This window comes from Piliocolobus tephrosceles, chromosome 12, assembly GCF_002776525.5.
Source record: "Piliocolobus tephrosceles isolate RC106 chromosome 12, ASM277652v3, whole genome shotgun sequence".
NCBI classification, from domain to species: domain Eukaryota; kingdom Metazoa; phylum Chordata; class Mammalia; order Primates; family Cercopithecidae; genus Piliocolobus; species Piliocolobus tephrosceles.
Window position 1 is genome coordinate 96191478 of NC_045445.1, and position 26041 is coordinate 96217518.

The following is a 26041-nucleotide window of genomic DNA, read 5'->3' on the forward strand; positions in this document are numbered from 1 at the left end:
GATCTCAGCTCACTGCAAGCTCCGCCTCCCGGGTTTTACGCCATTCTCCTGCCTCAGCCTTCTGAGTAGCTGGGACTACAGGCGCCCGCCACCTCGCCCGGCTAGTTTTTGTATTTTTTAGTAGAGACGGGGTTTCACCATGTTCGCCAGGATGGTCTTGATCTCCTGACCTCGTGATCCGCCCGTCTCGGCCTCCCAAAGGGCTGGGATTACAGGCTTGAGCCACTGCGCCCGGCCACATTTTTCCCTTTCAAGAGATATCACACTGGTCCATGACATCAATGAGATTATGGTGACTGGATTTAGTGAGAGAGAACTAGTACCTACTCTAGACATTGGTAAGACAGTTGCATGACAGAGAGTGGAAAATAAATCCGAAAAAAACTCCAGGGACCTTCTACCTCAGTGAAATTCCTAGGGCTTCAGTGGTGTAGGGCATATTGAGGTACTCCTTCTATTTGATTTTTGTTTGCTTTTTTTGAGATGGAGTCTCACTCTTGTTGCCCAGGCTGGAGTGCAGTGGCACAATCTAGGCTCACTGCAACCTCTGCCTCTCGGGTTCAAGTGATTCTCCTGCCTCGGCCTCCCAAGTAACTGCAACTACAGGTGCGTACCACCATGCCCAGATAATTTTTGTATTTTTAGTAGAGAAGGGGTTTCACCATGTTAGCCAGGCTGATCTCAAACTCCTGACCTCAAGCGATCTGCCTGCCTCGGCCTCCCAAAGGGCTGGGATTACAGGCATGAGCCACCATGCCCAGCCTGATTTTTTAATTTTTTTGAGACAGAGTCTCGGTATGTTGTGCAGGCTGGTCTCAAACTCTTAAGGTCAAGTGATCTGTCTGCCTTGGCCTCCCAAAGTGCTAAGATTACCGGCATGAACCACTGTGCCTGGCCAGAGATATTCCCGCTAAAATGAAGGGTAGGTTGTTGCATCTGGACCCTCCTAAAACCGAAAAATGAGGCACAACACCTAGTAGTAGGGTGATATGGTTTGGCTGTGTCCCCACCCAAATCTCACCTTGAATTGCAATCATCCCCACGTGTCAAGGGTGGGGCCAGGTGGAGCCAATTGAATCATGGGGCAGTTTCCCCCATACTGTTCTGTGGTAGCAAATAAGTGTCACGAGATCTGATGATTTTGTCAATGGGAATTCCCCTGCAGAAGCTCTCTTGCCTGCCACTATGTAAGATGTGACTTTGCTCCTCATTCCCCTTCCACTACGATTGTGAGGCCTCCTCAGCCATATGGAACTGGGAGTCAATTAAATCTCTTTCCTTTATAAATTACCCAGTCTTAGATATGTCTTCATTAGCAGTATGAAAACAGACTAATATATAGGACCTCCTTGGATTTTGGAGGCAACATATTACTCATATGGCTTTGTTTCTCTGGCCTATTTATGAAGCGACCTGAAAAGCTGCTAGTTTTGAGTGGGGTCCAGAATAAGAGAAGGCTCTGCAACAGCTCCAGGATGCTCTGCAAGCTGCTCTGCCACTTGAGGCATATGCTCCAGCAGATCCAATGACAGTGGTGCTTGAAATGACAGTGGCATTTAGGGATGTTGTTCGGAGCTCTTGGCAGGCCCGCACAGGTGAACCACAGCTCAGGCCTTTAGGATTTTAGCCGCAAAGACTTGCCATCTCCTGCAGATAACCACTCTCCTATTGAGAACAGCTCTTGATCTGCTACTGGGTTTTAGTAGAAACAACACTTGACCATAGGCTACCAAATTACCATGGGACCTGAGCTGCCCATCATGATCTGGGTGTTATCTGACCCAGCAAGCCATAAAGTTGGGTGTGCACACCAGTGCTCCATCACCAAATGGAAGTGGTAAATATGTGATGGGGCCTGAGCAGGCCCTGAAGGCACAAGCTACATGAAGAAGTGGCCCAAATGCTCATGGTCTCCACTCCTGATACACAGTCTTCTCTCTCCCAGTCTGCACCTGTGGCCTCATGGGGAGTTCCCAACAGTCAGCTGACAGAGGAAGAGAAGACTTGGGCCTGGTTTACAGATGGTTTTGCATGGTATGTAGGCACCACCCCAAAGTGGACAGCTGCAGCACTATCACCCCTTCCTAGGACATCCCTGAAGGACAGTGAAAGGAAATCCTCCCAGTGGGTAGAACTCCCAAGCAGTGCACCTAGTTGTTCACTTTGCTTGGAAGGAGAAAGGGATAGATATGCAATCATATACTGATTTGTGGGGTGTGACGAATGGTCTGGTTAGATGGTCAGGGACTTGGGAGGAACATGTTGGAAAACTAGTGACAAGGAAATCTGAGGAAAAGGTATATGGATAGACTTCCTTATGTGGGTCAAAAAAAGTGAAGATATTTATGTCCCATGTGAATCCTCACCAAAGGTGACCTCAGCAGAGGAGGATTTTAATAGTCAAGTGGACAGAATAATCGTTTCTGTGAATACCAGTTAGCCTCTTTCCCCAACTATCCCCTCATTGCCCAATGGGTTCACGAACAAAGTGGCCATGGTGCCAGGGATGGAGGTTATGCATGGGCTCAGCGACATGCACTCCCACTCATGAAAGCCAACCTGACTATGACCACTGCTGAGTGTCTAATCTACCACCAGCAGAGACTATCACTGAGTTTCCAATATCGCATAATTCCTGGGGAGATCTGTCAGCTATCTGGTTGATTACTCTGGATTGCTTCCATCAGTAAGGAAGCAATGTTTTGTCCTTACTGGAACAGACACTCTAGATACTGGTTTGCCTTCCATGCACACAAAGCTTCTGCCTAAACTACCATCCATGGTCTTACAGAATTCCTTATCCACCATCATATTATTCCATACAGCACTGCTTCTGGTTAAGGAACTAATTTCACAGCCAAAGAAGTGCAGCAATGGGCCCATGCTCATGGAATTCACTGCTCTCACCATGTTCCCCACCATCCTGAAATAGCTGGCTTGAAAGAATGGTGGAATGGACTTTGGAAGACTTAGTTACAGTGCCAGCTAGGTTACAATACCCTTGCAGGGCTAGGGTAAGATTCTCCAGAAGTCTCTATATACTCTGAATCTGTATCTAATATATGGTGTTGTTTCTCCCACACCCAGGATTCACAGATCCATGAATCAATGGGTGGAAATCAATGGGTCCCCATCAACCCTAGTGACCCACTAGCAAAATTTCTCCTCCTGTTACAGAGACCTTTTGGTCTGCTAGCCTAGAGGTTTCAGTTCCAAAGGGAGGAATGCTTCTACCAGGAGACACAACGATTCCATTGAGCTAGAAGTTAAGGCAAAGAAGGGAGTTCTGGTGTTGGTTAGAGTGATTGACCTTGTCTACCAAGGGGAAACTGGACTACTACTCCACAATGGAGAGAAGAAAGAGTATTCTAGAATACAGGAAATCCTCTAGAGAATCTCTTAGTGTTACCATCCCTTATGCCTAAGGTCAATGGAAAATGACAACAACCCAATCTAGGCAGAACTACTAATGGCCCAGATTTTACAGCAATGAAGGTTTGGGTTACCCTACCAGTAAAGAACTATGACTAGCTGAGCTGCTTGCTGAAGAATATGGAATGGATAGTGGAAGAAGGTAGTTATAAATATCAGTTATCATGTGACTAGTTACAGAAACAAGAGCTGCAATTGCCATATTTCCTCCTTATTTTGTTATGAATATAGTTGTTTGTATATATCAAATACTTATGTTTTCTTCCCTCTCTTATTCCCTTATCATGTAACATAAGGTGTATTGGCTTTAAATAATAGTATTTAAGAATTGTTAACTTTACATCATAGTATTTAAGTTACAGGATATCAAAGAAGAGTAAACATCAGTAAAGGACTTTACCTCTTTTGCTGGGGAAATGGTTAGTGCGCTTTCGGTTGTAGGCAGAATAGTTTTATCACGTTAGATGGAATTATGACCTTGTTATGGTCTTCATTTGACGATTAAATATGGTTTAAGGAGGTGTTATATGGGTGCCAAGTTCACAAGGCATGGATTTGTGATGGTTCATTGTATGTGTCAACTTGACTGGGTCTTGGGGTGCCCAGATATTTGGTCAAACATTATTCTGGGGTTTCTTTGGGGATGTTCCTGGTGATAGGAACATAGGAACATTTAAATTGGTAGACTGAGTAAAGCAGAGTGCCCTCCCTGATGTGGGTGGGCCTCACCCAATCAGTTGAAGGCCTGAATAGAACAAAAAGGATTACCCTTCCCGAAGTAAGAGTGAATTCTCCTGCCCGCCTTCAAACTAGAATATCAGCGTTTTCTTCCCTTCAGGCTTAAGCGGAAACATCAGCTCTTCCTGGGTCTTGAGTCTGCCAGCCTTTGAACTGGAACTACACCACTGGTACTCCTGGGTCTTCCTCCTGACAACTCACCTTGCAGATATTGGGACTTGTCAACCTACACAATCATGTGAGTTGACTCCCTACAATGAATCTTTGTTTGTCTGTCTTTCTCTCTCTCTAGCTCGCTCGCTCATATATATCCTATTGATTCTGTTTCCCTGGAGAACCCTAATACAGATTTTAAAATAAATATTTGTATAAATTAAATTTACATGTTAGGTTCTAAAAAATTACTATTATTTAGAGATGGGGTCTAGTTATATTGCCCGGGCTTGAGTACAATGGCTATTCATAGGCACAATCATCGTATGCCACAAACTCAAACTCCTGGGCTCAATCAATCCTCTTGCCTCAGCCTCCTGAGTAACTGGGACTACAGGTGTGGGCCACCATGTTTGGCTCAAAAATTAATTTTGGCCAGGCATGGTGGCTTGTGCCTCTATCCCAGCACTTTGGGAGGCTGAGGCGGGAGGATTTCTTGAGGCCAGGAGTTCAAGACTAGCTCTGGCAACATAGTGAGACCCAGTATTTACCAAAAAGAAAAATTAATTTTAAATGTTAAAAATTAATGTTTTAAATGTTCAAAAATTAATTTAAATTTTAATGCATTTAAAAATAAAACTTAAATGCATTAAGAGTGCTTTAAAATAAATTGCATTGAAACATTCTAAAAAACCCAGGTATAATCCTGAAATCTATAAATTCATCTATAGATCTTTAGAACTTATAGATCTTGAAATCTATAAATTCACCTCACTCTACAATATGGATTAGAAGTACTTGAGACACAGAAAGACTAAGGCAGCTGCCTGGAGACTGGATCCACTAAGTGGCTGAACTGAGATTTACATGGGAAAGATTAAATAGTAACTGTTTTACATGAGAAAGATGAAAATTACATGAAATAAATTATGTAAGGGACACTGGCTGATATATGCAAAATGATCTACATATTTCAGAATAAAAACAGTATTCTTTAAAAAAACACCCAGGTGTAGTAAATATTCTCTGGTGTGGCCGGGCGCGGTGGCTCAAGCCTGTAATCCCAGCACTTTGGGAGGCCGAGACGGGCGGATCACGAGGTCAGGAGATCGAGACCATCCTGGCTAACACAGTGAAACCCTGTCTCTACTAAAAAATACAAAAAACTAGCCGGGCGAGGTGGCGGGCGCCTGTAGTCCCAGCTACTCGGGAGGCTGAGGCAGGAGAATGGCGCAAACCCGGGAGGTGGAGCTTGCAGTGAGCTGAGATCCGGCCACTGCACTCCAGCCTGGGTGACAGAGCGAGACTCCGTCTCAAAAAAAAAAAAAAAAAAAAAAAAAAAAAAAAAAAATTCTCTGGTGGTTAATAAAAAGTCTAAAAATTCACAAAGTATTACTTACACTCATGTATGGACATTTTTTTTTTTTCTTTTCTTTTGAGACAGAGTCTCACTCTTATCACACAGGCTGGAGTACAGTGGTGCAATCTAGGCTGACTGCAACCTCTGCCTCTCAGGTTCAAGTCATTCTCCTGCCTCAGCCTCCTGAGTAGCTAGGATTACAGGCATGTACCACCATGCCCAGCTAATTTTTGTATTTTTAGTAGAGATGGGGTTTCACCATGTTGGCCAGGTTGATCTCAAACTCCTGACCTCAGGTGATCCACTTGCCTCAGCCTCTCAAAGTGCTGGGATTACAGGCATGAGCCACCATGCCCAGCTTAGACAGACTTTTTGTTTGTTTTTGAGACAGGGTCTGGTTCTGCTGCCCAGGCTGGAGTGCAGTGGCACAATCTCGGCTCACTGCAATCTCTGCCTCCTAGGCTCAAGCAATTCTTATGCCTCAGCCTCCTGGGTAGCTGGGACTACAGGCACGCACCACCATGCTTGGCTAATTTTTGAATTTTTAGTAGAAATGGGGTTTCGCCATGTTGCCCAGGCTGGTCTCAAACTCCTGGACTCAACTGATCCACCCACCTCAGCCTCACAAAGTGCTGAGATTACAGGCATAGCCACCGAGCCAAGGAATCAATTTAATTAATTCTCCTGTTACATGCTTTCTATTTTTTTTAAAAGAAAATAATTCAGAATGAATTTCCATCAAAAATCAGTATTTGGCTAATTGTTAACTTCAAAATCCAGTAATACACTCACTTGCTGCCACCAGCCCGTACACCATGTCCTCCCACGGCTCTGCCACCCCGCTCCTCCACAGGTTGCAATGGAAGAAGAGATCGCCACGCTTGTCGTTGACAATGGCTCTGGCATGTGCAAAGCTGGCTTTGCTGGGGATGGATGGCCCCGGAGCTGTGTTCACCTCCATCGTCAGGCACCCCCTGCACCAGGGTGTGATGGTGGGCATGGGCCAGAAGGACTCCTACATGGGCCTCGAGGCCCAGAGCAAGCACAACATCCTGACCCTGAAGTACCCTATCGAGCATGGCATCATCACCATCTGGGATGACAAGGAGAAGATCTGGCACCACACCTTCTACAACAAGCTGTGCATGGCCCTGGAGAAGCACCCGGTGCTGCTGAGCAAAACCCCCAAATCCCAAGGCCAAGAGAGACGAGATGACTCAGATCACGTTTGAGACCTTCAACAGCCCAGCCATGTATGTGGCCATCCAGGCTGTGTTGTCCCTCTAAGCCTCTGGCCGCATCACTGGCATTGTCATAGACTCTGGAGACAGGGTCACCCACATGGTGCCCATCTACGAGGGCCATGCCCTCCCCCCATGCCATCCTGCGTCTGGACCTGGATGGCTGGGACCTGACCAACTACCTCATGGAGATCCTCACTGAGCTTCACCGTCACGGCCAAGCAGGAGACTGTGTGCAACATCAACGAGAAGCTGTGCCACGTCGCCCTGGACTTCGAGCAGGAGATGGACACTGCCACATCCTCCTTCTCCCTGGAGAAGAGCTACAAGCTGCCCGACGGCCAGGTCAGGTCATCACCATCGGCAACAAGTGGTTCTGGTGTCTGCAGGCACTGTTCCAGCCTTCCTTCTTGGGCATGGAATCCTGCGGCATCCACAAGACCACCTTCAACTCCATCATGAAGTGTGACGTGGACATCTGCAAAGACCTGTACGTCAACACAGTGCTGTGTGGCAGCACCACCATGTACCCTGGCATCACCGCCCTGGCATCCAGCACCATGAAGATCAAGATCATCATGCCCCCACAGCACAAGTACTCGGTGTGGATCGGTGGTTCCATCCTGGCCTCACTGTCCACCTTCCAGCAGATGTGGATTAGCAATTAGCTATGTATGACGAGTCTGGCCCCTCCATCGTCCACTGCAAATGCCTCTAAATGGACTGCGAGCAGATGTTCAGCATTTGCTGCATGGGTTAATTCAGGAGTAGAAATTTGCCCCTGGCAAATGCATAAAACTCATGCTAGCCTCACAAAACTGGAATAAGCCTTCAAAAAGAAATTTGTGGTCAGGTGATCCCAGCACTTTGGGAGGCCTAGACAGGTGGATCACAAGGTCAGAAGTTCGAGACCAGCCTGGCCAACATGGTGAAACCCCGTCTCTCCTAAAAATACAAAAATTAGCCAGGCATGGTGGCATTCGCCTATAATCCCAGCTACTGGGGAGGCTGAGGCAGGAGAATCGCTTGAACCTGGGAGGCAGAGGTTGTGGTGAGCCGAGATTGCACCACTGCACTCCAGCCTGGGCAACAGGAACAGGGTGAGACTCTGTTTCAAAACAAACAAACAAACAAACAAATAAACAAGCAAAAAAAAATCACACACACACAAAGAAATTTGTCCTTGAAGCTTGTATCTGATATCGGCACTGGATTGTAGACTTGTTGCTGATTTTGACTTTCTATTCAAGTTATAATCAAGTTAACTGTTCCCCTTGGTATGTGTTTAATACCCTGTACATGTCTTTGATTTCAACCTTTAGTACATGTGGCTTGGCCACTTTGTGGCTGAGGTAAGAATGTGCTTGTGGAAGACAAGTCTGTGGCTTGGTGAGTCTGCGTGGCCAGCAGTCTCCAATATGTGCAGGGTATTAATGTGTCAGGGCTGAGTGTTCTGGGATTTCTCTAGAGGCTGGCAAGGGCTCCTGAACCAGTTGTTTCTATCCTTCTGGTCTGTCAGAGTTGGAAAGTCCAAGCCATAGGACCCAGTTTCCTTTCTTAGCTGATGTTTTCCTGCAAGAACATCGTGGGCTGTTACTTGCCTTGAGTTGGAAGTGGTTTGGATTTACACCTGTAGATATATTCATCCTTTTAATTTATGTAAGGGTTTTTTGTACATAATTCTCAATTCTTTAAAGAGATGACAACAAATTTTGGTTTTCTACTGTTATGTGAGAACATTAGGCCCCAGCAACACGTCATTGTGTAAGGAAAAATAAAAGTGCTGCCGTTACAAAAAAAAAATCCAATAATAGAGAGTGGGAGGAGGAGAAATTGGGGAGAGTGAGAGCAAGAAGGAATGAGGGACAGAGAGAAAGAAAAAAGGAAAGAGGAAGAAGGGAGGAAGGGAAGATAAAACAATGGGGTAAATAACAACTAAGAAAATGAAATCAGTTATGTTCCTTTAAAGCAGCGCCTAATAACAGATGCTGATTCTAATAATAAAAGATACAGCTTCCATGTTACCAGAAAAAATTGTGAAAAGAGCAGATTGAATCTAGTAAGTATTTAAATACTACACATATGCACACCAACAAAGTATCTTGATGAGCAGGAGCAAGGCAAAAATCAGGTTAAGTCGAATGATTCCCACAGAAGGTCACAGAAGTGCTGTATACTGCAGCCCCTCACAGCTCCTCTCTGGTAGTAGGAGCCACACACTACATCTTGCACTGGACCAAGATGTTCAAAGAGGGAACTGTGTGAAACACCACACTGTTCAAATACAATTTCAAAATGATTTTATTTTACTTATTTTATTTTTGGGATAAAGTTTCGCTTTTGTTGCCCAGGCTAGAGTGCAATGGCGCGATCTCGGCTCCCTGCAACCTCTGGCTCCCGGGTTCAAGTGATTCTCCTGTCTCAGCTTCCTGAGTAGCTGGGATTATAGGCATGCACCACCACGTCTGGCTAATTTTGTATTTTTAGTAGAGACAGGGCTTCATCATGTTGGTCAGGCTGGTCTCGAACTCCTAACCTCGAGTGATCCACCTGCCTCAGCCTCCCAGAGTGCTGGGATTACAGGCGTGAGCCACCATGCCTGGCCTTCAAAATCATTTTAAACTGGAAAAACACAGTTGCAAATGTTAGAGATACTTTAAAAACATTTATAATTATTTAAAAAATTATAACTATTGATAACTCTCACCCCTGGAACTGAAATGCAGCACTGTAGGGTACCTGGGCACACAGGCTAGGAAACTAATGAGAGAAGACTTGTGCTTTTTTTGCCCTTGGAAACTTCTAATTTGGAGGGACATACATTTTGTTTTTGCCCTTTATGTGCTTAATGCTGTGATGAACACCCTTGCATATGGCCCCTTATATATCTGTGTACTTCCCTGGGATTTACTGTACCCAGGAACAGAATTGTTGGGTCATACAGTAAATGCATTTACTTTTTCTTTTTTTTGAGACAGAGTCTCACTCTGTTACCCAGGCTGGAGGGCAGTGGTGCGATCTTGGCTCACTGCAACCTCTGCCTCCCAGGTTCAAGCGATTCTCCTGCCTCAGCCTCCTGAGTATCAGCTGGGATTACAGGCATGCACCACCACATCCAGCTAATTTTTGTATTTTTGGTAGGGACAGGGTTTTGCCATGATGGCCAGGCTGGTCTGGAACTCCTGAGTGACCTCAGGCTCTCCACTTGCCTCTGCCTCCCAAAGTGCTGGGATTGCAGGCATGAGCTACCGCACCTGGCCCAGTAAATGCATATCTAATTTGACAGGGTACTTCCAGACAGCTCTTCGGAATAGCTGCCCTAGTCCACACTCCCATTAGCCATGCAGGAGGGTTTGTAGGTCCTTACACCCCCACCGCCACTTGGCATTACCCTGCTTCTTAAATTTGTCGGGCTGATAAAGTAATACCTGTTATTTTAATTCCTCAGATTTGCAAAGATCTTGAACACCTCATTATATACTGCTGGCTTTTCAAATTTCTTCCTCTGCAAATTGCCTATTGTGTGCTTTGGCTAATTTTCTATTAGCATTGCTGTCTTCTCCTTCTTTCTTTTTCTTTCTTCCTTCTTCTTTTGTCCTTCCCCTTCCTTCTTCCCCTTCCTCATCCTCCTCCTTCCTCCTTCTCCTTCTTCCTTCTTCTTCTTTTGTTTTGTTTTTAAAAACAGAGTCTTGCCTGTCACCCAGGCTGGAGTGCAGTGGCATGACCACAGCTCACTGTAACCTCAAACTCCTGGGCTCATGTGATCCTCCCGCCTCAGCCTCCCAAGTAGCTAGGATGACTGGCGTGTGCCACCACAACCAGGTAATAATTTTTTTTTTTTTTTTTCTAGAGACAGGGTCATGTTGTATTGTCTGGCTGGTCTCAAACTCCTGGCCTCAAGCAATCCTCCTGCTTCAGTCTCCCAAAGTAGTGGGATTACAGGTGTAAATCATTACACCCAACCTCTCTTCTTGCTGATTCACAGGAAATCTTTTTATATTCTAGGTATCAAATCCCTTGTTGGTTTACACATTGCAAATATCCTCTCTCAATCTGCATATTATCTCTTACTTTTGTCCATAGTGTCTTTTATTGAGCATAAATCCTTAATTTTGCTATAATCCAATCGTCTCTTCAGCATATGGGTTATAGTCTTAAAATTCTGTCCAAGCCCCTAGGTCACAGACATCTCCCTACAATTTTTATTAACATTACAAAGTTTTATTTTCACATTGAGGTCCTCAATCTACCTAGAATCCTTTTTTTATTTTTTGAGATGGAGTCTCGCTCTGTCACCCAGGCTGGAGTACAGTGGCACGATCTTGGCTCACTGCAACCTCTGCCTTCTGAGTTCAAGAGCTTCTTCTGCCTCAGCCTCCTGAGTAGCTGGGACTACAGGCACATGCCACCACATTTGGCTAATTTTTTGTATTTTTAGTAGACATGGTGTTTCACCATGTCTGGTTGACCAGGCCAGTCTCGAACTCCTGACCTCAAGTGATCTGCTCACCATGACCTCCCAAAGTGGTGGGATTACAGGTGTTGAGACACCGTGCCCGTCCCCTAGAATACATTTTTGTACATGTCATGAGGAAGGGATCCAGTTTTATTGTTCTCTGTCATGAGCCAGTTTTCTCAACACCTTTAACTAAGCAACTGTCCTTTCTCCCTTGATTTGTTATACATTAGGTTTTTTTTTTTTTTTTTTTTTTTTTTTTTGAGACGGAGTCTCGCTGTGTCGCCCAGGCTGGAGTGCAGTGGCCGGATCTCAGCTCACTGCAAGCTCCGCCTCCCGGGTTTACGCCATTCTCCTGCCTCAGCCTCCCGAGTAGCTGGGACTACAGGCGCCCGCCACCTCGCCTGGCTAGTTTTTCGTATTTTTTAGTAGAGACGGGGTTTCAGCATATTAGCCAGGATGGTCTCAATCTCCTGACCTCGTGATCCGCCCGTCTCGGCCTCCCAAAGTGCTGGGATTACAGGCTTGAGCCACCGCACCCGGTCTATACATTAGGTTTTTATATACACGTGTCTGTATCTATGCTGTTGTATTGGTCTACTTTTCTGTTTCTGTGCCAATGACACATTGTTTATATTTCTAAATTCAAAGAAACAAAGGCCGGACGGGGTGAGTCACGCCTGTAATCCCAGCACTTTGGGAGGCTGAGGCGGGCAGATCACCCGAGGTCGGGAGTTCAAGACCAGTCTGACCAACATGGAGAAACTCCATCTCTACTAAAAATACAAAATTACCTGGGCATCATGGCGCATAACTGTAATCCCAGCTATTCAGGAGGCTGAGGCAGGAGAATCACTTGAACCCGGGAGGCGGACGTTGTGGTTAGCCGAGATCGTGCCATTGCACTCCTGCCTGGGCAACAAGAGTGAAACTCCGTCTCAAAAAAATAAACAAATAAAAATAAATTCAAAGAAGAAAGAAATAAGGCAGACATAAAATAGAGAACAAAAGACAACAGTGAAAATCAAGCAAACCAAAGCAGATTATTTGAAAAGACTAATAAGAGAGACAGACTTCTGGCCAGTGATCAAGAAAAAAACAGAAAATTAAAAAACCAAGATACAGGCCAGGCACGGTGGCTCACGCCTGTAATCCCAGCACTTTGGGAGGCAGAGGTGGGTGGATCACCTGAGGTCGGGAGTTGGAGACCAGCCTGACCAACATGGTGAAACCCCGTCTTTACGAAAAATACAAAAATTAGCCAGGCGTGGTGGTGCATGCCTGTAATCCCAGCTACTTGGGAGGCCGAGGCAGGAGTATCGCTTGAACCCGCGAGGCGGAGGTTGTGGTGAGCCGAGCTCATGCCATTGCACTCCAGCCTGGGCAACAAGAGCGAAACTCTGTCAAAAAACAAACAAACAAACAAAAACCAAGATATAAAATGATAAGGGGGACAATAACAGGGAAAAAAATATATATATATTTTTTGAGACGGAGTTTCTCTCTTGTTGCCCAGGCTGGAGTGCAATGGTGTGATCTCAGCTCACCGCAACGTCTACCTCCAGGGTTCAAGCGATTCTCCTGCCTCAGCCTCCCGGAGTAGCTGGGATTACAGGCATGTGCCACCACGCCCGGCTAATTTTGTATTTGTTTTAGTAGAGATGGGCTTTCTCCATGTTGGTCAGGCTGGTCTCGAACTCCCCACCTCAGGTGATCTGCTTGCCTTGGCCTCCCAAAGTGCCGGGATTACAGGCGTGAGCCACTGAGCCTGACCAGAAAAATAGAATTTTTAAAAGTGAAGAATTATGAATGACATGCCAATGAATTTAGAAACCTAGATGAAAATAAATGATACATTCTTAGAAAAATACACCATGCTAAAAATGGCACAAATAGAAAGGTCTTGAATAGTCCAGTAAGTATTAAATAAATAAAAATGATAATCAAAGAACTGTTCTCTCTCAAAACCCCAGTGGGTTTTGTAGGTGAGCTGTAGCAAACTTTCAAGGCATAGTTAATTCCAATCATATGCATAATAAATAACAAAAGTAAAACCTATTTTTTTTTTGAGGTTAGCGTAACCTAAATTATAAAACTGGATAGGAGAACCCAAGAAAAGAAAATCCTAGGGCCACTTATAAAACAAAAATCTCCCCTCAAGAGTTAGCTAACAGACACTAATAGTGCATTCAAAAATACAGATTATGACCCAGTGGAGTTTACTCCAGGAATATAAGAATGTTATGGTTCAGGCTATGTGCTGTGGCTCACACCAGTAATCCTAGCACTTTAGGAGGCCAGTGCAGGAGTTCACTTGAAGCCAGGAGTTCAAGATCAGCCTGGGCAACCTAGCAAAACCCCCATCTCTACAAAAACAAAAATAAAAAATTAGCCAGGTGAGGTGGCAGGCACCTGGAGTCCTAGCTGCTCTAGCCTGGGTGACAGAGCAAGACCTTGTCTCTTTACAAATAAAAAAAGAGAATGTTATGGTTCAACATCAATAGTATACTAATGTGGCCAGGTGCAGTGGCTCATGTTTATAATCCCAACAATTTGGAAGGCTGAGGTAGGAGGATTGCTGGAGCCCAGGAGTTTGAGACTAGCCTGGGCAACATAGTGAGACGTTCTACTAAAAATACAAAATTAGCCGGGTGTGGTGCCACATGCCTGTAATCCTAGCTACTCGGGAGGCTGAGGCAGGAGAATCGTTCAAACCCAGGAGACGGAGGTTGCGGTGAGCCGAGATTGTGCCATTGCACTCCAGCCTGGGCAACAAGAGCGAAACTTCATCTCAAAAAAAAAAAAAAAAAAAAAAATATATATATATGTATGTATACACACATTCATATATATATATGCTGGGTGTGGTGGCTCTCGCCTGTAATCTCAGCTACTTGGGAGGCTGAGGCAGGAAGATCCCTTGAGCTCAGGAGTCCGAGGCTGCAGTGAGCCATGATCATGTCACTGCACTCCAGCCTGAGCGACAGAGTGAGACCCTGCCTAAAAATGAAACAAACAAACAAAAAAACCCAAAAAAACAAAAACAAACAAACAAACAAAAAACAAGGCCAGGAACGGTGGTTCACGCCTGTAATCTCAGCACTTTGGGAGACTGAGGCAGGCGGGTCACCTGAGGTGAGGAGTTCAAGACCAGCCTGGCCAACATGGTGAAACCCTATCTCTAGTAAAAATACAAAAATCAGCCGGGCGTGATAGTTTACACCCATAGTCCCAGCTACTCGGGAGGCTGAGGCAGGAGAATCGCTTGAACCCGGGAGGCAGAGGGTGCAGTGAACTGAGATTGTGCCATTGCACTCCAGCCTGGGCGACAAGAGCAAAGACTCGGACTCAAACAAACAAACAAAAAGAAACAAACTATCTGTTGCTGATGGTGGGTGAAAACAGAGTTTTGGGGAATTGGGATGTCCTAAGATAGAGAAACAGTGTCGGTCAGGTCAACCCCAAAGAAGTCTGAACTGGATTCACAGAGGGGATGATGGTGGATTCAGAAGTCTGGGATGAACAGGGGTGACATATGTTCACTAATGTGGTGTGGGTCCTGATCATGATGGCAGACCCATCTGCTCTTAGAAATAAAACTTTCTTACCAGGAGGATAGAGCTGTTGTATAAACTGTGGGTTGGCATTAAGACACCCAGTTTGAGGAGGACATTGATGATAGGCTCATTTCCCTCTTCTGCCAGTATGGAAAGTGGACACTAGGGCTAGAAGATGGCAACAGGTGCTGTGTGATTTTGATTTTAACGGGAGCATCCTAAGTAGCTGCCCTCCCTTGTTAAAGTCAGCTGTCCACAAGTTGGCTGGGACTTCAGGAAGGGTTCAACCCATAAAGACAGTTACTGTGGGTCACACCAGGGTGACACAAATGGCATGTGGAGATCCGGTGATACTCCAGCTGGCCTGCAGCACATTACTACGTTTAGTTTGCAAGGAACATGTCTACCTGATATGTCAGTAGACGTACAAGGTTAGGCAGGAAGGCACATACCTCAGTGAAGCATCCTATGGTAACAGAAAGCCATTTCAAAAGATAAGAACTAACTAACTAACATGATCTCAACTAAAACTGCAGCCCACAGCAGATCTGGCGAGGCAACCTGAGTGCAGAGACAAGGCAGAATACGTGACCTCAGTGTTGAGGGGAAATGTCCATTTGCTCATCAGTGGAGACAGGGACACTAGGATTGGGGGACAAAAGGAGGAAGAGTGTGGCTAGGGGTGATCCAAGCAGACTCAATATAACCCCCATGATTCTTTTCTAGTCTAAGGATGGCTGGGGTTAAATCAAACACATTTTTCCAACAGCCAGATTTTTGTTTGTGTTGAAGCTACAGAGGCAATTTCCAAGACATGGTTCAACATGGGGCTATGCTTCTAAGGTATGAAGGTTTGGTCTTTTGCTCTTGTAGGGACATGAGTTCAGTCCCCTGCTTTCTCCACTGGCTTTTGAGTTTTACTGTGAAATGGGCTAATGAACCGAGGGCCCCATCTGAATCCTTTAGGAATGTTGGGAAGCAATCCCGACAAAACTTTGGAGAAATGACCAACTTTTGAAGGAGCCTTCAAAATCCTTCACCTCAGAAAACTTTCTGTTGAAATGATTTACTTGATTATAATAATCTTTTGGGTACTCAGGTGATTGAAGTTTGTACCTGTTGGTTTTGGATCAATCAGATTTGTTAGGTTCGGTTTCTTGATCATGCTCAGTATTTATTTTTCCTTTGAATCTCAGGTGCAGAAGGTGGAGGAAGCTAAATACTCTACTGGTCATGTTACATTATTATCTTTGATCAGTAAAATGCGTATCTTTTTATTTACTTATTCATGTATTTACTCTACCTTCATTCCTCACTCCCGTTTCCAACACCCTCCCCTTCATAGGCAGATATTCCAATGTGATTATTGTCATTCTCTTTGATTCTATGTGTTCTGATAAATGCAAATGTTATCGGGCTTGAAATCTCTTTGTGTTGCTTTCAAACTTTTAAATGTATTCAACATAGAAAAAAGTTCTGAAAACTTCCATGTACAGTTTAAAGACATATAAGAAAACACCCATCTACCCACCAGCTGGCTTAAGAACTAGAACATTATAGAGTTTGAGAAGCCAACTGTGGATCCCTCATCTCCTTCCCCCGCCCAGAAGAAACCACTACCTTGACCTTTATGTTCTCATTTCCTCAATTTTTGCAAAAAAAAAAATTTTTTTTCTTTCTTTTTATTTTTGAGACAGAGTTTCACTTTTGTTGCCCATGCTGGAGTGCAATGACACGATCTCAGCTCACTGCAAAACCCACCTCCTGGGTTCAAGTGATTCTCCTGCCTCAGCCTCCTGAGCAGCTGACATTACAGGCACATGCCACCATGTCCGGCTAATTTTTGTATATTTAGTAGATACGGGATTTCTCCATGTTGCCCAGGCTGGTCTGGAACTCCTGACCTCAGGTGATCAGCCCGCCTCGGCCTCCCAAAGTGCTGGGATTATAGGCATGAGTCACTGTGCCTGGCCTGCTTTTGAGAAAATTTCACCTCCCATGTATGTATCACTGAACAAGGTATTGTTTTGTTTTGAAAACCGAATGGCAAGCATGCACCTGGCTGGTTATGGAAGGAGCAGTATTGGTACAATTAGGTGAAGAGTCCCAGGAGAGGATAAGCTGAAGAGAATTTCTCAGTCATAGCGAGTGTGGCTTCAGTTTCCCTAAGAGTTTACAAGAGCTGCTTCTGGGGAAGTCAGAGGGTAAGGTTCTAAATGAGGCCAGGAAAATACACCCATGCCTCAGCATAGTCAGGGCGCTGGCAGGACTGTTGTGCGGACCAGAAATTAGTTACCATATGGTCTGGTTTGATGGGGAGTGGGCCACTCTAACTCTTTACTTCCAAACTCTGACCAGCCCCCATCCTTAATAGTAGATCACAGCAGGTAACTTCTGTGGGGTGAAATGCACGTCCACACCTGCTCCAGGCAGCTGCAGTGCTGGTGGGAGGGTGTGCAGGAGCCGCAGCAGCACGTACTCAAAACCAGCCGAGTACAGATCGTCTGAGCCAGGCTCACCTGGGCATTCTGGCCTCAGGTTAACAGAGTGTAGGTGTGGCTGTTTCCTCCTCAGTGGAGTAGACTCTAAAGGATGAATGCCATGGGGAGTGGGTGACTAGGCCAAGGGAACAGACACTTTCTGCTTGTTTTTTTCTCCTCCCCGCTTTCTTTTTTTTCTTTTTCTTTTTCTTTTTTTTTTTTTTTTGAGAGGGTCTCACTCTGTCAGGCTGGAGTGCAGTGATGCAATCTCGGCCCACTGCAGTCTCAGACTCCTGGGCTCAAGCGATCCTCCCACCTCAGCCCCTCTGGTAGCTGGGACCACAGGCATGCACCACCACATTTGGCTAATTTTGTATTTTTTGTAGAGATGAGAACTCACTATGTTGCTCAGGCTGGAATTGAACTCCTAGGCTCAAGCGATCTGCCCACCTCGGCCTCTTGAAGTGCTGGGATTACAGGTGTGAGCCACTGTGCCTGGCAATTCCACCGCTTTCTTGTTTTATTTATTCCCTGTCATCCACACTCCCATTCCTCCCCACTCCCTGACATAGGCATTTTTCAAAAGTGTTTAACTTACATCCGTTTGTGTGCATTTCTGTAAGGTGTGTATTTGGTGTATATGTGCATATATTTCTAACTTATGAGTAGTATTGTTATACGGTTCATTCTTTTTCACTCAGTGCTATGTGTTGAAGATCATCGTGTTGCCCTGTGTACATCTAACTCACTGGTGTAAAGGTTAGGAGGTCCTCTGTGGAATGCACCCATCACTATTTCCCTGTGTATGCCCCTGGTGATGGACACCCAGCATGCCTTCGACTTCCCACTGTTGCAAATCACACCATAATGAACATTCTTCTACATGACGCTTTATGGACCTGTGTGAGAATTTATTTGGAGGGCCCATGGGGATAGTGTCACATTCATCTCTGGGATGGCTGCCAAAGTCCCCACGCCAAAGTCCCCACTCCCAATGCAAGAGGGTCACTGTGACCCCCTATCCCCACTAAAGGACTTGGCATGATCCAGCTTTTTTTTTTTTTTTTTTTGAGATGGAGTCTTGCTGTCACCCAGGCTGGAGTGCAGTGGCCGGATCTCAGCTCACTGTAAGCTCCGCCTCTCGGGTTCACGCCATTCTCCTGCCTCAGCCTCCCGAGTAGCTGGGACTACAGGAGCCCATCACCTCGCCCGGCTAGTTTTTTGTATTTTTTAGTAGAGACGGGGTTTCACCATGTGAGCCAGGATGATCTCGATCTCCTGACCTCGTGATCCACCGGTCTCGGCCTCCCAAAGTGCTGGGATTACAGGCTTGAGCCACTGCGCCCGGCCAATCCAGCTTTTTAACATTTTGTCTGTTTGTGAAATCTAAAGTAAAATCTCACTGTAGTTTTATTTTAGAATTTTCTGTTAATACATTTGAACATCTTTTATTAGGCCTGTTAGCTTTTTGGGTTTTCCACTTCAGGAAATTGCTTGTTCATATCCTTTGTAGACCTGTTTGCAACTGGAGACCCTGTCACTGTTTTTCCTCTCTATATGTGCTCCACTGATAATCCTAATTCTGTGGGAAAGCTGAACCCTACCCAGGGTTTCCACACACTGTACCAGGCTCTGTAGTGTCTTTCCATATGAATTTTAGGATCAGTTTGTCAATTTCTGCAAAAAGCCTGCTGAGATTTTTATAGGAATGACATTTAATCTATGGATCAATTTGGGGAGAATTGACATTATAACAATACTAAGTTTTCCAACCCATGAATGTTTTTCACTAATTTGGCTCCTCTTTCTCTCAGCAATACAAGTGTATAGGTCTCCCACATCTTTTGTGAGATTTATTCCTAAGTCACATTTTTCGATGTTATTGTAAATGGTATTTTAAAATTTTCTGTATCCAATTGTTCATTGCTAGTATATAGACATACAACTAATTTTTGTATATTGATCTTATAACCTGAAACTTGTTGGATTCACTTATTAGTTCTAGTAGGGTTTTATTTTTGGTGGACTCAGTTGGATTTTCTACATAGACGATCACATTTTCTGTAAATACAGTTTTACTTCTTCCTTTCCAATTTGGATGCCTTTTGCTTCTTTTTCTTGCCTGACTGCACTGCCTAGAACCTTCAGTATAATGCTGAATAGAAGTGGTGAGAGTGGACATCTCTGTTTTGTTTCTGATCTTGGGGGGAAAGCACTCAGTTTTCACCAGTAAATATAATGTTAGCTGTGGGTTATTTTGCAGATGCCCATATCAGATTGAAGAAGTTCCCTTCTACTTCTCGTTTGCCAAGAGTTTTTGTTTTTTAAACTCGGGAATGGAAGTCAGATGTTGTCAAATGCTTTTTCTGCATTTATTGCAATAATCATATGGGTTTTCCTTTTTGGTTTGTTAATATGTTGAATTGCATGATTGATTTTCTAATGCCAAGCCAATCCTGCATTCCTGGGATAAAATCCATTTTGTTATGATTCATTATCCTTGTAATACATTATTGGATTTGATTTGATAAAGTTTTTTAAGAATTTTTGTATCTCTTGAACTTTCCATTTTAATACTAATGGCTCCTCAGACTGGCCTCCCCACGACGCACCTGTTTTCCAGATGCCCCACTCTGCCTGTTCATATCCTCTACATTGTGTCTGGGATGGTTACTGAGGTAGTTACTGAGGCTGGGACTTTCCCCAAACTTACGGAGGGTCAAAGAAAATTTAGAACAAAGACTTGAAAGCATTTTCTTTATGTGGTCAATCCTACCTCTGAGTATGTGAATCAACTCCGGGCAGCAGTCTTGCCCCTTAACAAAGGCGTGTCCCCAACCTGAAGAGCCATCCATCTTCAAAGCCTCTCAGTACCTGACAGGTTAGTTCCTAAGAGAAAAAGCATTATTAACTGCTTAAGAAATCCCCTGAGCCTAGATTATCCCTCTGTCGCTGTTCTCCCATATGGTACTGCTCTGCTCCAAAAAGGAAATAGCCAATACTTCTCACTGAAGAATTCTATCCCATTCTGACTGCCTACTTGATATCCCACACTCTAAGGTGCCCAAATGACCCCTTTGAATTCCTGACCTTGTTTTTTTGTGGATGGCTTTTATATCCAAGATATTAGGGGAACACACAGGGCAGGATATATTCCTTTCCTCATTGCACCATAGAAGCTCTTCTTCCTTCAATCCCCTCATAGCAAAAGTAATAATGGTAGTAATAGCAAACACATATACAGTGCTTACTACATGCCATGCATTATTCTAAATACTTTATGTAGATTAACCCATTTAATACCCTCAATAATCCTATGAAGTACATATTACTACTATTCCCATTTTTGTTTTATTTATTTTTTAAGGCGGCTTTTGGCAAAAACCAGAATGCCTGCTAGACAAATTCTGAAAGACCTGTAACACTACTATCCCCATTTTTACAGAAGAAACTACAGAAATTTGAGGTCAAGTGACTTGACCAGCTCTGGGATTTGAATCCAGGCAGTCTGGCTCAAGTCCACTGCACTAACATACTTGCAAGTGACAGAACTGTGGCACTGACCCATGTTTGCACACAGTAGAGCCCCCCCCTCCCCCGGCCCATTATTCATACATATTCTTTCTAAGGCTTCAGAATACGTCATGCCTGTGTTATCTGTGGTGCCTTTGGCCAAATCTGGTGTCAGTGAGTTTCTCACTGCTGCTGACAACGAAATATATATATTTGGAAACAAAAATTATGTAGGGCTGGGCACGGTGGCTCACGCCTGTAATCCTAGCACCTTGGGAGGCCAAGGTGTGTGGATCACTTGAGGTCCGGAGTTTGAGACCAGCCTGGCCGACATGGTGAAACCCTGTCTCTACTAAAAATTAGCCGGGTGTGATGGCGGGCACCTGTAATCCCAGTTACTTGGGAGGCTGAGGCAGAAAGATCACTTAAACCCAGGAGGCGAAGGTTGAAGTGAGATGAGATCGTGCCACTGCACTCCAGCCTGGGTGATAGAGTGAGCCTCTGTCTCAATAAATAGATAAATACATAAAATTGTAGGGAGAACACTTTTTAAAAAGACATTATTATTTAATGTCATCGGAGCAACAAGAAAACACTGCATTCATAGGGAAAGATTAGGAAGCTATAAAAAGGAACATTTGCAAGACAACACCAACTAAAAAGATCTTATAGAGTCAACCAATAACCAAAGGACCTTCAAAGCAGCCAGAGAAAAAGAACACCTACAAAAAAAAATTAGAGTGACAGTAGACTTTGCAACGGTAATAATGGAAACCAGATGAGAGTGTCATAATGTCTTCTTAGTGTCAGTGTTTAATATCCTTCTAAAAAAGGTAATTCAGAAGTAGGTACCTAGCAAACCCATCTTTTAAGAAGAATAAAGGGGAAAAAAAGGCATTTATAGATAAACACAGACTAAGAGTTTCCAATTAAGTGATCTACACTAAAGGATTTTCTAAAGTTCTGTATGTATTTCAAGAGGAAGAAAAATCAGGCTGGGCGCAGTGGCTCGTGCCTGTAATCCCAGCACTTTGGGAGGCCAAGGCAGGTGGATCATGAGGTCAGGAGACCGAGACCATCCTGGCTAACACGGTGAAACCCCATCTCTACTAAAAATACAAAAAAAAAAAAAAAAAAAATTAGCCAGGCATGGTGCCGGGCGCCTCTAGTCCCAGCTACTCGGGAGGCTGAGGCAGGAGAATGGTGTGAACCCGGGAGGCGGAGCTTGCAGTGACCCCAGATCGTGCCACTGCACTCCAGCCTAGGTGTGACAGAGTGAGACTCCATCTCAAAAAAAAAAAAAAAAAAAAAAAAAGAAGAAGAAGAAAAAAAATCGTCCCAAAAAATGACATCTGAGGTAAAAGAAGAAAGGTGGGCAAATAAAAGGTAAATGAGTATTTAAGCAAACAATGTTTGCATAAAATGATATTGTTAGTGTCATCCTTAATAAGGGAGGAACAAAAATAGTAGACATAATAACATGTAAATTGGGAGACACTAAAGATTTATAAAGTCTGTGAATTGTTTGGGTGGGGAGTATGTTTAACTTTGGACTTTAGGTTAAGTATGTACGGTAAGCTTTTCAAGGCCAATCGCTAAAAAAAAAATCTTTGGAGAACCTTACAAGAAAAAATAGAAAAGGCACAAATAATATGAACGACATAAAAGATATAGTAAAAATTTAAAAATAAGAGAATATAATTAATTTGAAAACTTACATGAAGTGGACCAATTCCTAGAAAACTGATTTATTTATTGGATGAGATCACTATAACCTTAACCAGACAAATACAGATGGCTAAAGATGCAAAAATCCTAAACAGTTTATTAGCAAACCACATCCAGAATGAATAAGATTTAATACAACATAAAAATGTTGAGTTTAATCCCAGAAATGCAAGGCCAGTTTAACATTAGAAAGTTAAACTAAATCTTTTAAGATTTAGTTCATACGCCATCTCTTCCAAGAAAGCTTCCTTGGTCCCCTGCGCTGGGTTGTGTATTCCTTAGTGGCTCTCACAGTCTATTCTTCCTACCAGTGTTACTGCACTGACCACACTGCCCTGAATTTATGGTTCTGTGTCTGGGAATGCATCTCGTTCATCTCTGTGTCTTCAGTGTACAGGAGGAGGCCTGACACATAGTAAGTGGTCAAATTTTGCTCAACTGAACTTATAGCTAGGTGGATGTTTAGTTAAACTCAGTGTGCTAATGATTAATAAATTGATGTTGGCCTGGATAGGGAGGTCTCTACTGGCATGCCACAGGGAGCTAATTATACATGGCATTCTGTATAATTCTGATGGCATGCTGATGAAATTAGTAGGTGACAAAAATAGGAGAGTAGGTCACACATTAGACAATAGAATTAGTATCCAGAGTCATGGGCAGGCAGAAACACTGGAGCCAGACTAGGCCTCAGTAGGGTCAGGGGCAAAGTCAGGACTAAAACCCCACACAGCCTGTTCTCACTTTGACAATGAAAAAAAAACTTTTTGAGCTATAACTTACCCTCCTAAGGTATCTCCCATTATAACAACACTTACTATGAGCTCATCATCATACTAGCTTCCACGCTATCCCCTGCAGCTCCCCCTACCGACCACCAAGTACCACAGGTAAAGTATAATGAGAGTGGTCTGCTTGGCCTGGGGACCAGGAAACAGTTCCTCGCAGTGCAAGAGAAAGGGGGATGATAACTGGGATCAGAAAGCCTGATGAGAGTTGGGGTTTTATTTTTCACCAGGTAACAGGCAGCATGACAACACAGCAGTTTGAGGGCTATTTGGGTCAGAGGCAGGCCTGCCTTCAGGAGCCCTAGGGCGTACAGCCAGTCAGAAAATATGGGGCTTTGCCACAACCCTACCAACTGAGAACTGGCTTCCCCAAAGAACCCAGGAGCTATCCTCACTGCTTCTTCACAGTCTCCAACCTTATGAAAAATGATATCCAACTTCCTTAGCATGGCATTAAAGGCCTTTGTGCCTAGCCTACTCCTCAGGCGTTTCTCTCTCTATCCTCCACATGAACAATTAAGTCATTCATCCATTCATTCAGTTTATTCCACAAATATTTATTGAGTATCTACTATGCACTGTTGTTTTTGGCACTGGGGATACAGCAGTGAACAAAACAGAAGTCCCTGCTTTATGGAGCTTACAGTCTACTGAAGAGAGACAAACACTAACCACAATAGATAAATATAAAATATACCAGGTGGTGATCAGTGCTTCATAGAAAAACATACATAAAGTAGGATAAAGGGATAGAAAATGCATGTGATGGGGCGATTTTAGATATGCTGATCAGGAAACACTTCTCTAGGGAGGTGACATTTGAGCACACTGGAAGTACTAGGGCAACTCATCAGATTATTTGGGAGGAAGGGTGTTCCAGGCAGTGAGAAGAACAAGTACAAAGGCCCTGAAAAGGAAGGGTATCTAGCACGCTTGGGGAATAGCAAGGAGGCCAGTGTAGCTGGAGAAGAGTGACTGATACTGAGAGTGATAGGAGACAAGGTAAGAGAGGTAAAGGGAACCAGATTATGCAGGGACTTTTGGGCCAGATTATGTGAGGGCTTTGGCTTTTGTTGAGGGAGGTGGGAGCCATGGGAGAATTCTGAATAGTGGAAGGACATGATCTGATTTGGACTGTATAAAGAATTTCAGAGAAGAATAGTAATAGGTACTAGAACACTAAGCAAAAGAAAGCAAAATACACAATTATTAGCTCCAAGGAAAACGAAAGAGTATACAACAAAGGATATGTAATCAGAATATACTATGTAGTTTTGATGTGAACAATATTTACAATGTCATACTCATGCAAACAGTGACTACTGGTTGAACAAAAAGTATATAAAATGTTTTAAAGTAGTAGTAACAGATGTAATCACAAAGATGACCAAGCAATAAGAGACTATTAGGGATGACTAGGCAGATTAGCAAGTAAAATATATGAGGTTTGTACAAACGAAAAATATAACTTTTGAAATAAAAAACTCAATGGGCAGATTAAAGTTAGTTGAAAAGAGAATCAGTAAGTTGAAAGATATACCTAAAGAAATTATCCAGAATGAAATGCAGAAAGACAAGGAGATAGAAAATCTCAGAGATGTTATGAGATACGGAAGACAGAATGAGGAGGTCCAAAATATGACTAACTGTGTTCTGAGAAAGAAAAACTAGAAAAAATGAAAGGCAATATTTGAAGAGATAATGGCTGAGAATTTCCCAGAAATGATGAAAAGCATGAATCCACTGAGCCACAAAGCATGACATTTCCAAAGTAGAATAAATAAAAAAAAATACATATCTAAATATGTTAGAGTAAAACTGCAGGACCCTCTGCATATTCTACTACACACGCATGCACACACACACACACAAAACCAGCAATTAGTCTGACAGTCGACTTCTTAATAGCAATAAAGACTTCTCAAAGCCAAAAGAGAATAGAACCATATATTCTAAGTGTTGAGTAAAAATACCTGTAACAAACTATCTTTTAAGAATGAGGATAAAATAAGGACATTTACATATAAGAAAGACTGGAAGAATTTAACATCAAGAGACCTGTACTCAAAAAAAAAAAAAAAAAAAACCCCACTAAAACACTATATTCATAATGAAAGAAAATGATCCCAAAGGATGGTCTGTGATACAAGAATGTATGCATGTAAGTCCAAACAAACACTGTCTATATAAAGTAATACTGATAAAGATGTATAATTGTGAGGTTTATAAAAAGGAACAAACTACATATTTGAAAACAATAGTATGTAGTCAGGAGAGGAATGACTAGAGTTGAAGGTTTCTAAGCTTCCTGCATTCTTCAAGAAGGAGGTTAAAATATTGTTTAACTTTAGACTTTATAAGTTAAACACATATGGAAAACATCAAGGGTAACCACAGAAAGAATAGAAAAAAAATTAAAATAGGGAGGAAACAATTGAATAAGAAAACAAATCTCAAAACTAAAAAAAGCAGGCAAGAAAAGAGAAAATGAAGCATAGAAAAAGGCAGTGGTGGTAAACAGAAATAAAAAAGTATGATGGTAGAAACAAGCCCAAATACATCACAGTAAATATAAACAGACTAAACTTGCCAACT

General features: G+C 43.5%; 1 long non-coding RNA gene, 1 other non-coding gene and 1 pseudogene across 4 annotated transcripts in view; 1 reads left to right on the plus strand and 2 right to left on the minus strand.

Moving 5' to 3' along the window:
* The window catches only part of LOC111536177, a 106013-nt gene that overhangs the window by 44327 nt on the left and 35645 nt on the right, over positions 1-26041 (minus strand). For 2 of the 3 annotated variants that reach the window (XR_002729665.3, XR_002729663.3), the window contains exon 4: positions 20194-20306. This is a non-coding gene — a long non-coding RNA (uncharacterized LOC111536177). Of the gene's footprint in view, positions 1-9490; positions 9547-20193; positions 20307-26041 lie in introns of those variants that run through there. The other variant, XR_002729664.1, reaches the window with a different exon arrangement.
* On the plus strand, positions 6238-7883 carry LOC111536176 (annotated as a pseudogene).
* LOC111536187 lies at positions 20784-20844 on the minus strand. The gene has a single exon (XR_002729669.1). It is a non-coding gene; the product is annotated as a U7 small nuclear RNA (small nuclear RNA).